Source organism: Cibotium barometz, chromosome 4 (genome assembly GCF_041138505.1).
Source record: "Cibotium barometz isolate CiBa-2024 chromosome 4, ASM4113850v1, whole genome shotgun sequence".
NCBI classification, from domain to species: domain Eukaryota; kingdom Viridiplantae; phylum Streptophyta; class Polypodiopsida; order Cyatheales; family Cibotiaceae; genus Cibotium; species Cibotium barometz.
Window position 1 is genome coordinate 16441227 of NC_141049.1, and position 15786 is coordinate 16457012.

A 15786-nucleotide genomic window follows, 5' to 3' on the forward strand; every position below is an offset into this window, starting at 1 on the left:
TGCTGCGATCGTAATGCTTTAGTGTCAATTCTAAGATCGTTTGCTCACTCTATGAGCAAAAAACTAAAGCATGTGAACCTTCCCTGAGGTAGAAAACCTCTTGCTAACGTCCATGCAAATGGGGGGGGTGTGAGATATCCTAAAGGGAAGGGCAAAAACGTTTTGCTGTGAGGGCTGCTGTAATTCTCTTCACACGACGCATGGGGGGGGGGAAGAAGGAATAAGGACACCCTCTCCTCATAAGGGTGGGGTGATTGAGAATGGGCTTAGGCTGATTAGGGGTGCTAAGAGGGTGGCTGATTAGGGGTGCTAAGAGGGTGGCTGCAAGGGATGGTAGAAATATATTTATTCTAAAAATGTTATTTCCATTAGATATAAATTCTATGCATGGAAAGATGCATATTGGTTATTTCTTGGCATTCTGTCTATGGTTACTCTTGGTGTTGTTAAAATTACAGCAATGTGATGAGCTATGGTGGATCAAATGCTAGAATCAACATCATTAACAAAGTGATTAGTAAATAATTAAGATGTGATTAGTGAATAATTAATAAATAGATTAATTAAGATGTGATTAGTGAATAATTAATAAATAGATTAATGTAAGCATGGATAATCAAAAACTAGCAAATTCTCATTAGGCCAATGCCTCAATTCATAGAGTTTACATCAAAGCATCTAATCCCATTGATTTCTGCTTGATTCACTCCACCTCTTTTCCTTGATTCTCTCCACCTCTTTTCTGCTTGATTCACTCTACCTCTTTTCCTTGATTCTCTCCACCTCTCCCAGAATATCTCCACACTTCCTAAATCTTCTCATGCTACCATTTATTCTCTCCCAGTAGATTCTTCTCACCTTTTCACAGGTTCTTTCACATTTACACATTCTCTTTTACAACCTCTAACCAAGGGCTTGTTCCCGCACACACCCTATTCACTTGTATATTTCAACACCTCCCCTCAAGTGAATACTCCTTGAACACCTAGGCACTATACCAAGTTTCCCTCTTACTTGATAGTCCACGACCAGTGTCTAGCACACCTCCCCTCAAGTTAACTTAGCACACCTGGACCCAATATCAAGTTTTCTCTCTTACTTGATAGCCCGCGACCAGTGTCTCAAGTCCCTAATCTCATAGTCCTTGACACTCTCTCTCTCTATGTGTCCAAGGCTACTACAAGTGCCCGGCGACCTTGACTAAAGTGCTCACACATACATCTACCATGTGGCCTACATCATCGGTGGCTCAGAGGTGGTTTTACTTTGTTGGGGCAGGTTACATTGGGTTGTGGGGTCTCTCTCTCTCTCTCTCTCTCTCTCTCTCTCTCTCTCTCTCTCTCTCTCAAAAAAGATGATCCGACTCGACTTCCTTTGGAGCCTCCATGAAGTTTGCCACCGATGTCGTTTCTTCTCCACTGGGTTTGCTATAGCAGTGTCTTGCCATGTGTCCTGGCTTTCCACAGTTGTGGAAAGTGAAGGTCCTTCCTCCTACTCTGCTCTTCCTCGTCCTCGTCCTTGAGAGAATCCTCCTCGGGTGAAGAATGCTTTTTCTTCTCCGGTCTTGAGTCGAGCCATTTCTTCTCTTTGCCTCTGCTCTCTTACTCTAGTAGAGCTCCTTCTATCTCGTGTAGCTTCAATTCAAGCACATTCTTTAGTGTTGCTACAATGTTTTTATATTCACCTTTGTCCACACTCTTTAGAAGTACATCTACTGCCTCATCATCTTCTACCTTTTTTGCCAATAGCTGCCAGTTGTTGCTTAATGCTTTTATATCTATTCAAGTGTGTGATTAAAGGTTCATTTTCCTTCATATCCGATTTGTAGAATTGCATTAATAGATTTATCTTTGAATTTTTAGCTTGTGTGCCAAATAATTTATTTTCATCCCATGCATCTTTTGCCCATTGTATCCCTGTGATGTGATGAATGATTTCATCATTTAAACTGAGTGCAATAAGTCCCAATGCTTTTTCATTCCTACTCTTCCACTCATTTTCCCCTCTCACCTCTAGGCATTCATCTCTTCCCTCAACTAGCCCCCACAGATTTTTCCTCATGAGCAAATACATGGTTTTTGTCTACCATGTGTAAAACTGCTCCCCATTAAATTTGGGTATTTCTTGTGCTGTACTCATGATAATGTGAAGGGGGTCTTACCTCTTGATCCAATTTCAATATTAAAGGGCAGTGTCTACCCTTTTACAACTCAATCTGGTGTTTAAGAGATGATTACAACAGATTTATCAGCATAAAATCACCAAAAATTACATTAAATCAAGGGTAACCAATTTTGTACGAAATGGTTGGAGTATCAAACCAACTTTGAATTGCAATCTGAAGTAATAGGGATCTCTATCAGATACCTATGGTTAATTTGAACCCTCAATTGCACCAAAATATAGTGATTAGCACTGATTAATCACACTGATTTTAGCAAATTAATCCACTATTTTGTGTGCAGAAAACAGAGTATGCGGGGATCCCAAATCTGGGGCCTTAGACTTCAAATGAGCTCAAATTCTTTCAAGGCCATCAATAGCAATTAGTCTAGTAGAGGATTAAGCCAAGAAACACAAGATTTGATCAAATATTAAATGCTTAATCTCTGTTTTACCAAAGTCACCAGTAGATTTGATGAAGAGCTTGGATCTCATAGTAGACTTGATCAAATTGAATTCTGTCTTCACTAGCTTGTAGAGCATGCTTGAAAACCCTTGGGGCTAAGAGGAATTAGACCCATTGTAGTTGAGCAAGACAACATCTCCATTCTTCTCCAGAAAAACGGCGCTAGCGAATCAGCAAAAATTAGCAGGCTATGCTTGGCGGTTTGCGCTTCTATCTTGATGGGCTGAATCGTGGGGATCATGGCTATGTTAGGCTAGAAAGGTTTGAGCTAATTTGATGTGTGCAAGGAGAGGGAGCTCCTCCACTGGCTGGGGGTACAGAGAATAGTTGAAAAAGAGGGAAAATTTATAATTTTCTACTAATCCTAATTAGCAAAATGATTAGCAAGATAATGGGCTCACAAATTGATGGATTCTAACTTGGCTCTGATACCATGTTAAAATTACAGCAATGTGATGAGCTATGGTGGATCAAATGCTAGAATCAACATCATTAACAAAGTGATTAGCAAATAATTAAGATATGATTAGTGAGTAATTAACAAATAGCAATGTGATGAGCTATGTTAGGCTAGAAGGGTTTGAGCTATGGTGGATCAAATGCTAGAATCAACATCATTAACAAAGTGATTAGTAAATAATTAAGAAGTGATTAGTGAGTAATTAAGAAGTGATTAGTGAGTAATTAAGATGTGATTAGTGAGTAATTAACAAATAGCTTAATGTAGGCATGGATAATGAAAAACCAGCAAATTCTCATTAGGCCAATGCCTCAATTTATAGAGTTTACATCAAAGCATCTAATCCCACTGATTTCTCCTTGATTCACTCCACCTCTTTTCCTTGATTCTCTCCACCTCTCCTCCCAGAATATCTTCACACTTCCTAAATCTTCTCATGCTACCCTTTATTCTCTCCCAATAGATTCTTCTCACCTTTTCACAGGTTCTTTCATATTTACACATTCTCTTTTACAGCCTCTAACCAAGGGCTTGTTCCTGCATAGAGGACACCTGGCAGTGATCCAGGTGTACGCAGGTCTACGAGGGTTAGATACCCTATTAACAAGTTGAGATATGATGGATATATAGCCCGTCATTATGCTTACATGATGGTAAAAGCAATACAGGAGGTTAAGCCCACTTTCTTTGAGCATGCAATTGGAAAAAAGAATGGCTTGAAGTAGGCACCCAGAGCATGGTCAAACAAGATCAGGGAGTATCTTGTTACCATTGGATTTCAGATATCCAATGTAGATTTTTCACTATATGTGAAAAAGACAAATAGAGGGATCATGCTATTAGTCATCTATGTGGATGACCTGATTATCACTGGTGATAGTGATGCAGACATACATGATGTCAGGATCGTTTTGAAGCAGAAGTTTGAGATGAAGGATTTGGGTGAGCTGTGATATTTCTTGGGCATAGAGGTGGTGAGACCAACTCATGGCATTTTGCTATTGCAGAGGCAGTATGGCTTGGACATGTTGTCCAAGTATGGTATGACACGCTCTAAGCCTATTTCAGTGCCATTGGAGTAGAACACAAAGCTTTCCACAGATACATGTGAGCTTTTGGAGGACCCCACTACATACAGGCGCATAGTGGGTAGTTTGATCTACATGACCATTACAAGGCTAGACTTGAGCTATGCTATTGGACTTGTGAGTCAGTTTATGCAAGACCCTAGAAATCCACACTTGGATGCGGCTAGACGGATCCTCAGGTACATAAAGTCAACGGTTGATTATGGACTTTTCTATGAGGCTAGTACAGAGATACAGTTTCATGGGTACACAAATGCTGATTGGGGCTGGTAGTATTGCAGATAGGAGATCTACCAGTGGTTTTATGTTCTCATTTGGGAGTGCTATGGTGAGTTGGAGTAGTAAGAAGTAGCCAATAGTTGCATTGTCGAGTACAGAGGAAGAGTACAGGGGTGCTGTTATGGCAGCTTCTTGTAAGGTAGCTTAGTTCCAAAAGCTACTTGGTGACATGGGAGAGCACGTGGATAGGGAAATAGTCATATATTGTGACAACATGAGTAGCATACAGTTGGCCAGTAACCCAGTATATCATGCTATAATAAAGCACATTGAGGTGCATTATCACTTTGTGAGGGAGAAGGTTCTAGTAAGAGATGCAGATCTAGTATATGTCAGCACAAAGGATCAGGTGGATGATATCTTCATCTCACAAAGGCATTGGGCACAAAGAAGCTCCACAAGTTTAGGAGCTTACTTGGAGTGCAGTGTGTGGAGTTGAGCTCCACGGGGAGTGTTGAGATATCGAGCTCAACTAGTGCTACGAGGCGGACATTGATGACCCACCTAGGTGATAGCTTCCACATCTACACCACTGGCATGGTTGGTGAGATTATGGGTGATATGCGACCAGTGGGATGATAGGCTGTGTGACAGCCATTTTGGATTACTAGAGACTGGCATAGTTATAGCGCCAGCTCATTTAATCGGGTTCACATTATGGAGACCGACCCTTGTATGTTATAGTAGTTGAGCACTAACCCATATAGTGTGTACTCTTATGTTATGTTGGTTGAGTAGAGAAGAAGAAGATAGAAGAAAATTTAGCTATCCATCTCTCTCTTGTGTCTTGCTCTCTCTCTTGTGTGTATGTGTTTGCTAGCTAGGGTTTGAAGCTCTCCCTCTCCCCCCACATTCTCTTTATATTTAGCCAACCATTGAATATAGAATTGGATAATCCAAATCTATCTATAATTCATAGCTCACTCCTATTGGGGACTTGCGTAATGCTCATATCACTATACCTCATGTCCCTATTTTTTGGGGCTTGCCTAATACTAACCCTTATTAGGGATTTTCCTAAAAGTTCTCACTTTTTTTGATTCATAGCTCACCTTAATTGGGGAGGACAATTGTCCAAATCTAACTACAATTCATAGCTCACTTGAATGGGGACTTTGAAAATGCTTCTCTCACTAGACCTCATCCCTATTGGAGACTTGTCTAAGGCTAACCCTTATTGGGAGTTTGTCTAATTATCCTCTCACTAGATTTGACCACCCATTAAATATAGATTTGGTTAATTATCCAAATCTATATAGGTCACTCCATTGGGGACTTATATAATCGTCCTCCCACTAGATTTTACCAACCATTCAATATAGATTTAGACAATTCGCCAAATCTATAACAATTCATATCTCACTCCTATTAAGGACTTACCTAATGCTCTTCTCTAGATTTGGCCAACCATACAATTCGCCAAATCTATAACAATTCATATCTCACTCCTATTAAGGACTTACCTAATGCTCTTCTCTAGATTTGGCCAACCATACAATATAGATTTAGACACTTATCCAAATCTATTTATAATTCATAGGTTACTCCTGTTGGAGACTTGCCTAATGATCCTTTGACTAGACCTCAACCCCATTAAAGGATTTCCTAATACTAACCCTAACCACAAACTTGGCTAATGCTCCTCTCTCACTATATTTGACTAACCACTCCATGTAGATTTGGATAAATGTCCCTCGGGGGGTTCACCTCAAAAAATTTTAGTGTATCACGTGCGATCAAAAGGAGGGGTATTTTAATTTAAATTTTGGAAAAATTTTAACAGGATTACAATAACAGGAGGGGTATTTTAATTCAATTGCAAAAAAAAATCTGTTAGTTCATAAGTAAAGAGAGGTGGTTTTATCGGGGAAAATTTTTTAGTTAAGGGGTTTTTTAAATGCCCCTTGAACACACGTGATACATATGATTTTTTAGAAGTGCACCCCCCGAGAAATGTCCGAATCTACCTACAATCCACACCTATCTTCTTTTGGGGATTTTCCTAATGCTCTTTTCACTATATGTGGCCAACCATTAAATATAGACTTGGACAATCCAAATCTATCTATAATTCATAGCTCACTCCTATAGGAGACTATCCTAATGATCATCTTGCTAGACCCCATGTCCCTATTGTGGGGGCTTGCTGATAGTAACCCTTATTAGGAATTTTCCTAATTCTTCTCTCATTATTTTTAATCAATATCTCACCCCAATTGAGGACTTGCCTAATACCAACCATGGGGGCTTGCCTGATACTAACCCTTATTAGGAATTTTCCTAATGCTTCTCTCACTATTTTCAATCCATAGCTCACCCCAACTGGGGACTTGCCTAATGCTTTTCAATCCATAGCTCACCCCAACTGGGGACTTGCCTAATGCTTTTCTCACTAGATGTGGCCAATCATTCCATATAAATTTGGACAATTGTCTAAATCTATCTACAATTCATAGCTCACTTCTATTTTGGGGCCTTCCATAATGCTCCTCTCACTACACATCACCCCTATTGGACTTGCCTAAGGCTAGCCCTTTTTGGGGACTTTCCTAATGCTCATATCACCACATTTGGCCAACCATTCAAAAAGTATTTGGACAATTGTCCAAATCTAACTATAATGCATAGCTCACTCCTGTTGGGGACTTCCAAAATGTTACTCTCATTGGATCTCCCCCATATTACAGCCCTTCCTAAGGCTAACCCTTATTGGGGATTTTTCTAATACTCCTCTCATTGGATTTGACCAACCATTTAATATAGATTTGGATAATTATCAAAATCTATATACAATTCATATCTCCCTCTTATTGGGGACTCACCTAATGCTCCTCTTACAGATTTGACCAACTGTTTAATATAAATTTAGACAATTCTCTAAATCTATAATCAATTCACATCTCACTCCTATTAAAGACTTGCCGAATGCTTTTCACAATATATTTCGCCAACCATTCGATACAATTATCCAATATATATACACTTCATAGCTCACTCCCTCTCATATCCCTTTAAAGTATTTAACTAGGTCTAATATCTTAACTTCATCCCCTAGAGTACTCAATTATGATCTGATTAATAGATTGTTTTTTCTATGTAAATGTTACATGATTAAAAATTTTAAAGATCTACAAAATGTATGAAACTAAGTAAGTTGATGACATTAAACTTTAAATAGGTTCAAAATGTCAAAGAGGAAGACATCATCCACTGCTGCTAAAAGTTCCAAAGGAAGCTCAAGGCTTGAGATTTTTTACGGCATTGACAAGGCATGGACTTGGTACCTTGACTTCTACAATGAAGAGGGGAAGCCAATGAAACATGTACAATTGTTTGCATTATAACCCAAGAAAGAGGCATACAAAAAGCACGGTGTAGTACAGACATTATCTGAGGGGATTGCAGGAAAAGAAGGAGTTCCATGCATTCATGTGGATATTAGAGACTCTAATAAATCATACTTGTTGGATGCATTTTCTTATAATGATGCAAAGATGAAGACCGATGGTGCTCAGTATATGTTAACAATGGGTTAGTGTATAGAAGAGGAGGATGATGAGCCTATGATAACACAATACATAGATGGATTTTACAAGGTTCAAGCCAATATTTCAAAGGATTAGGCTAGAGGTAAAACCAAAATAGTGAATCAAAAACAATAAACATCATCTACTTTGGCGACAAATACAGTTGAAGGTTTTGCCATTGTTTCATTTGGTGATACTACTATTGTGGTGGACTATGATCAAACAAAGAAGAAGCTTGCAAAAAAGAGTAGTGAAGGTCATTCTGGATTGGTCACTTATTATGAGCAATACTCTCCATTTGGACTACAGAAGACTTTCCACATCCCGTGTGAGAAATTGTGTATAAGCTCCTGCAATATATGTTTAGCTGCAACTAAGGGTTTCATATCACAACTCCAACCATACTACAAGTGTAAACACTAATTGGGTTCTTTTATATTGTTTATCCTAGTGTAAATACTAATGATCATGATTTTTTGTTGTTTTTAGCGACGGTTTTCAGCGGCGGTAAGGATATTTGAAGTTTCTCCATTTTGCCTTTTCGATAATAGGGTTAGGCTGGACTGATGGATCCCTAAAATGAAACTCAATTCTATTATGGTACAATAGATGAATTAAATCTCGGATAGTCTTTGTTCTATGGAAAAGAATCAACGGCTATGCCTCTGGCAAAAAGCGTTGGTCTCTATGATCCAAGTGCAAGTCTTTTCCTTGATCTGACCATGTGACTTATGGGTTCGGTCAGATCAGTTTGGTTAGTCAAAGCCCTTGACTACGTTAGAATAAAAATATCCTAGAGGAATTGCCCGTGCTTTCTGGGCAAGGGAAGTTTTTCCGGGCTCGATTTTGGAAGAACCTAGGGATTAGTCTCTTGTCCGGATATCCGTGGATGAGGCCTAAGTATATCCATGGGCGAGGCCCTGAGTGAGAGGCTCTGCCCTGTGCTAGAAGTGCTACTTCCGTTGCTAGCACCCCCGAATTCGTTACGCAGAGGGGACAGGGATCTTTCAGATCTGGAGGAAAGGCAACTTGGCTCGCATGACTTGTAAGTTTTTTCTTTGCCATTTTTCACTAACTTTAGTTTATTTGTCATCCATGAATTTCATCTCATGCATGTCACATATTTTGTTGTAGGAAATGGTTGTTGGCAGCCAACCAACTCGATCTGGCCGCTTGCCCAGATCGTCACCCAGATCATCTCATTTTGTAACAAAATATTAATATGGGTTAAGCTTTCTTGTTATAACAACTCGTAATGGTTTTTTGTTGCAAACGAGGTGTACTAGATGGATGTAAGGAGAGAAGGGGGGATTATTCCCAAATCATTGAATTTAAGAGTTGATGAGTTGAGTCGATGCTAGTGTATTGTACACTTGAGAGATTGAGTTAATATTCAAGAATGTCTTGTGGGTTAGTCTCTGTCTTGTCTCTTTTCTACACTCCATAGCTCTGTCCATTCTATCAATCACATGCTTGTCTAGACATTACTCCTATCCAAAAACATGAAGGATTTAGGAACTAATTTACACATAGTAATAATTAACTCCCCTAAGTATGAGTAGACTGGTAGCTCAATTCTATGTATTGGCTTGTTGCATTGGGCACAATTGAGATAGTCACTGCTCTTCACGATTCAACTAGGTGGTCCAGAACCACGCAAGTGCCAGGTCTTGATCAAACACTGACACTTTTTGCGATTCTACAGAGGGGAATGGTATGACAGGAAGGGCAGTAGAAAGGAAGATGTTAGTTTGGCTTAGGAAGATTGAATTGGGTTGTACATGACATGCATGTCTTTCTAGAACACTTCTAACATAGAGGAGCTAGTTCAAGTAGATCACGAGAGGAAGTGAGTTCGTCATGGTGTTGGGCTCATAGGAGTGCAATGGATAGTGCAGGGAGTATGAAGAAAGTTTAAGCAGGGAAATGTGGTACCACCGCAGGCAGTTGAAGGCCTCAGGAAGTGAAGGGAGACCGCATTGTCCATTAAGATTTCTGGAAGGGATTCTACGCTAGCAAGATCAAGAACGACAGAATCGAGACCTCTAAGAAATCAAGAGGAAGTGGAGGAACACTAGGAGTGGCAAAACACGAAGTAGGAAAATTGAGAAGAAGAAGAAGAATGAGTGGCCTTCATAAGGATGTCTCTAAAATACTCGAAGTTCAACGGCAAGAGTGAGAAGGATCCAAATGCTCATGTATTCCCCTTCAAGACCACCTTCTTGGCTACCAAAACCATGTTGCCATAGAAGATAGAATACTTTGCACAACCCTAGGTGGAAATGCCACCAAAACTAATACACTCAGTATGGTCTCGAGCACTTTCACACGTTCGAAGAATTGAAGAAAGCTTTCCTAAAAACGATTTTGAAAAGACAAGACCACCACTGAGGTGATGGAAAAGCTGCAAAGGCTAACTCAAAAGAAGAAGCCAACAAAATACTATGCAGCAAAATTCAGAGCATTATTAATGCATCTAGACCAGCAAACAAACCTACAATAGCCACGTTGAGTTAGTTCTTTGTTAGAGAATTGAGGGAGAAACTCTAGATGGTGGTAGCCTCTTATGATTTGGAGACCCTCACCTTTCAAAAAGTGGTAGTAGGAGCAACCAAAGTCAAAGGGATCTTGAAGCAAACAAGAAAAGAATCCAAGAAGAAAAAGAAAGAAGAAACATCCGAGTCAGATTCCAGTGAAGACACCTTAGAATCAGACTCCAGTCAAGATTCGGATGCTGAAGAGCAAAATCCCCAAAAGAAGAGAGGCAAGAAGCAGGCAGTATGTTCAAGAAAAACTAAAGGCCACCCTAGCTTGTAAGAGGACACATAGAATCCAGATTGAGACCAGATGTCTAGTGTACGAAGTGTAATAACCAAGGTCACATAGATGAAACCCACACAGTAGCCATGTGCTATCTACAATAAGAGCAACCACACCACTGACACATGTTTTTACAACACTCGACAGGAATTCGAGAGCGATGGAAAGGTAACGGCGATAGTAACAATATGTTCGAGTCATCACAAATCAAGTCACCTCTGGACCTCAAAACAACAGACCTTATGGAAGAGGAGGAGGTAGAAGATTCGGGCAAAGAGGAGATGGACTGATATGCTACTACTACAGCAATTCTAGGAATAGGCAAACAGGATGTCCCATACTATAACGTCTTTAGAAGGAATTGCAAGAAGCAAGGCTCCAAAGAGGTGCAGACACACCGAGTGCCGATGTAATAGAAATATGGTGATACTGGAGGCATGGGCAGTGGAGCATCAAGAAGAACCATCGGTAGTAATGGCAGTGAAAAATTTGTAAGGATTTGTTAAGACTGTGATTAGGTAGGGATACTAATTAGGAAGAAAAGCAGAAGCCAGAACAGTGCAAACGGTAGTAGGGGGTTCAAAACTAATCATAGAACTTGTGCAAAGTGCGCAAGGAATGGTGCAAACGATGTAGGAGAGCCCACTTCAAAATGAACATACTAGCACTAATCTGGATAGTACAAGCCTAGTCAGGAAGAGACATAACACTGTAGGAGGCAAAGAGGCCGCTAGTAGGTAGTGTGAATATGACTCAAGAAGAGATGTAGGAGTGCCAACTTGGGCCTACAATAGCACAGAGCAGTAAAATCATCCTATAAAAGGAAGTGGAAAAGAATCTAGAGCGGTCTACATAAAAGAGCTGATAGGAGAAAGTCAGAAGGAAATGATAACAATAAGTAGAAAGGATGAGTAAAAGTCAAATAATGCCACGTCAGGAAAGGGAGAAGCTAACTATAGAATGTAGAAATGTGAAAATTGCTCTCAGGAGGACTGCGACACAATTATTCCAAAAGTGACTCAAAAGTGACTATAAAAATAAGAGGAAAGACAGTGTCACGCGTCATCTTGGATGGAGGATTTGGAGTCAACATAATATCATATAGCCTGGCTAAGAAGCTAACAATCACAAAATTGCAGCCTGCTTGATTTCGGATCAAGATGGCTGATCAATGGAGGGTTTGACCAATCGAAATCATCAAAGGAGAACAAATTGAAGTAGCAGGATGTATGTTCACTGTTGTATTCATAGTCTTGAAGATGACGGAGATCGCATGAGCGTATGGCTTAGGAGCAAAAAAATCAAAATACAATTGGGAAACTGACAAGATTACAACCAGGAATGGAAAGAACAAGGTATGCATCTCAATCATCACTTCAAGAAAAGACAAGATTAGCCTAGCCAGCCAACCATTGCATGCATAGGAACTAAACTTCTTGGAAGGAGTGGAAGATGATGAAGAAGAGAAGGTCTTGAGAGAGAATCCTGACCTGCTTTCACTCTTCAAAGTAGACATAGAGTGCTTTGGCCAAAGATACGACCCATACGTCCTCGTCACTCAACCCGAGGTGACACGAATCCGGATGGAGGGTTAGGATGTCCTGATCCAGTACCATCATCGGGATGACCTAATGAATTTAGAATGGTGACTAATTGTAAATACATCGATTGTTATATGTTGCCTTCAAATATTGTATGAATAAAATATTAAAAAGAATGCGACATGAGGGCCGAAGGAGAGGCCCAGAGAGGTGCCTACTGAGTCGCCTGTAAATCCAGGAATAAGACATGAGGGCCGAAGGAGAGGCCCATGAGGTTCCCTAAGTTTCCTGTAGACCCACAAAAAACAAAATGCAAACCAAAATGAAAAGCGTAAGGAAATCATAGAAAGATAATGACTTCTAGAATAGAGTAACTTTTTGGGTGTTGTAATTTCTAGACACGTGAGAGAACTTGCTGTGTGGAACTCCGGATCAGAACCAACTTCCTAGACTCCCCAAGACGGACTTTTGAAATGAAGCTAACAGAAGCAAGACAAGCGTGCCAAGAACTGGAACGCATTCAAGGAGTAGAATCCGAATCCAACCAAGATCAAGAATGGGAATCGGGATAGGATTTTGGAAAGAGAAAAAAGGGAAAAGAACAAAATCTAAGAATAGAAACTATCAATATAAATATGATTGCATTATGTACAGAAAGCAAGGAGACAGCTGGCAACAATTGCATGGAGGTGGCTCAAAAATTGATGTTGTCACCTCGTAAAAGGATGCATGGATGGAAATAGAATTTCAAAGGCATCACATCAACTTTGCACCACCACAACCAGCCATAAATGACCTCATGGATCGTGCAATAAGCACACAAACAAAATTTGAATAGAATTGTGGAAAATCATGGAATATTAGGAAATTATTGCCGTACCAAGAGAAGGCATGTGCCACGACAACAAGGCATTGCTCTTTCTCAATCGAACGCCTAATTTGCATGTTTCTATTGTGCAATCCCCGCTCTCTACTTTGATGTGCTACCTACCCTCTCATTGCTGAGCTTTGTTTCGATCCTTGCCTTCTCTCACCCAACCCTAGCTATCTCTTGCTTGACAGGGTGATGGAATTTGAATATTTGTCGTCCACTCTGTACAAGGGAGCATACAAACATGTAGGGTAGCTTGAGAAAATGGGCCTGAAGCAATACGCAAAGCTTCCCTAAAAGGAGCTCCAACATAACTTCAGAGTAGGTGAATAGCTAGAACAACTCCAGCAATCCAACATCATCACTTTGCCCTCAAGAGAGAAGAGGGAATTCAACCCCTTGTATGTGACCAAGGTATTCTGTCTACTACCGGTAGAAGGAGAAGTGGAGATCAAGCCTGTAGAGGATGATGACCTGAATCCAGAATTTGGCCCGTTGAAGGGGAGAGCCAAAGAATACAAAATAACTAGAACAACTAACAAAGACAGGCAAAAATAGATGAGAATCCCCACTCTCTATTTTGATGTGCTACCTACCAAAGCTCTCATTGTTGCTAAGCTTTGTCATGATCCTTGCCTTCTCTCACCCAAGCCTAGCTATATCTTGCCTAATAGGATGGTGGAATTCGAATATCTGTCATCCACTCTGTACAAGGGAGCATATAAACATGTAGGAGGGTAGCTTGAGAAAATGAGCCTGAAGCAATTTGTAGAGCTACCCTGGCAGAAGCTCAAACATAACTTCAGAGTAGGTGAACACCTAGAACAACTCCAATGATCCAACATCATCACTCTGCTCTCAAGAGAGAAGAGGGAATTCAACCCCTTGTATGTGACTAAGGTATTCTGTCTACCACCACCGGTAGAAGGAGAAGTGGAGATCAAGCCTACAGAGGATGATGACGTGATTCCAGAACAACTCCAGTGATCCAACATCATCACTCTGCTCTCAAGAGAGAAGAGGGAATTCAACCCCTTGTATGTGACTAAGGTATTCTGTCTACCACCGGTAGAAGGAGAAGTGGAGATCAAGCCTACAGAGGATGATGACCTGATTCTAGAATTTGGCCCGCTAAAGGGGAGAGCCAAAGAATACAAAAAAATTGGAATAGCTGACGAAGACATGCAAAAAGAAATGAGAATCCCCGCTCTCTACTTTGATGTGCTACCTACCAGAGCTCTCATTGCTAAGATTTGTTGTGATCCTTCCCTTCTCTCACCCAATCCTAGCTATCTCTTGCCTGAACGGATGATGGAATTTGAATATCTGCCATCCACTTTGTACAAGGGAGCATACAAACATGTAGGGTAGCTCAAGAAAATGGGCCTGAAGCAATTCGCAGAGCTACCTTGGGAGGAGCTCCAACATAACTTCAAAGCAGGTGAACAAAAATCCAACGATCCAACATCATCACTCTGCCCTCAAGAGAGAAGAGGGAATTCAACCCCTTGTATGTGACCGAGGTTTTCTATCTACTACCAGTAGAAGGAGAAGTGGAGATCAGGCCTGCAGAGGATGATGACCTAATTCCAGAATTTGGCCCGCTAAAGGGGAGAGCCAAAGAATACAAAATAACTGGAACAGCTGACAAAGACAGGAAAAAGAAGATGAGGTTTGTGGTGGAGATGATAAACCTCACCCACAAACCTTACTGCATGTTGAGAAAGACATTCGGCATGGTGAAGGTTGCAGAAAGTGAGCACAAGTGTGGCATGGGCAGATGTGCTCTACCAAAACCTCAAGGAGAAAATTGGGAAGCTCACCATGCCCAATAGAAAGACAAAAATCGGGCCTTGCCTCGTTGTGCTCTGCTAAAAAAAAAGGATCAACCAAGGGAAGAGAAGGAAACGGAAGAGAGCTCAAAGGAAAATTCCCTAGGGAAATATGAAAGCTCAAAGCCCTCTGGATGGCCTCAGGAATTGGCCACCTAGGGACATAGCAAGAAGATGGTGTTTGGATTTGGTGAGAAGAATGTCAACACCAAGAAGGAAAAGACTTCTAAGAAGGGTGCACTAGAGAAGCGGAGGTGCCAACAACTGAAGGAGGATCTAGCCGGGCTAGGCAAATCAATGTTATTGTCCTAGAGGCTAGAGTAGTAGCAGGAGGCCACCTCCACTTCAACCCTACAACTGGAGATGCAACCTCCACATCCAGATTTCTCAGTGCCCATATCGATCCAGATGGTGCTGAGCGAGTTCATCTTTTTGTAAATAATTGAGATGGATTGGATGCAAGGATCATTGAAATATCTGCAAATGTGCATGAATGATTGGCTCAAAGAGATGACAAAGCTACAATCTATCTCATTAAGGAGAAGGATGCCACATGCGTTGAGAGCACAAAAGCCTTGCAAGACCTGATGAGCCAACATGAACGATTGCAAGAAGAGCTTCTTAGAAGGAGGGCAGAAGTTAGCCAGGTGGATGACTTGCAGAAGCAGCTTAAGGAGCTTAAAAGGGTTGAAGCAAGAAATGGAAGAGATGAAGAAACACATGGCTAAAAAGGACTAGG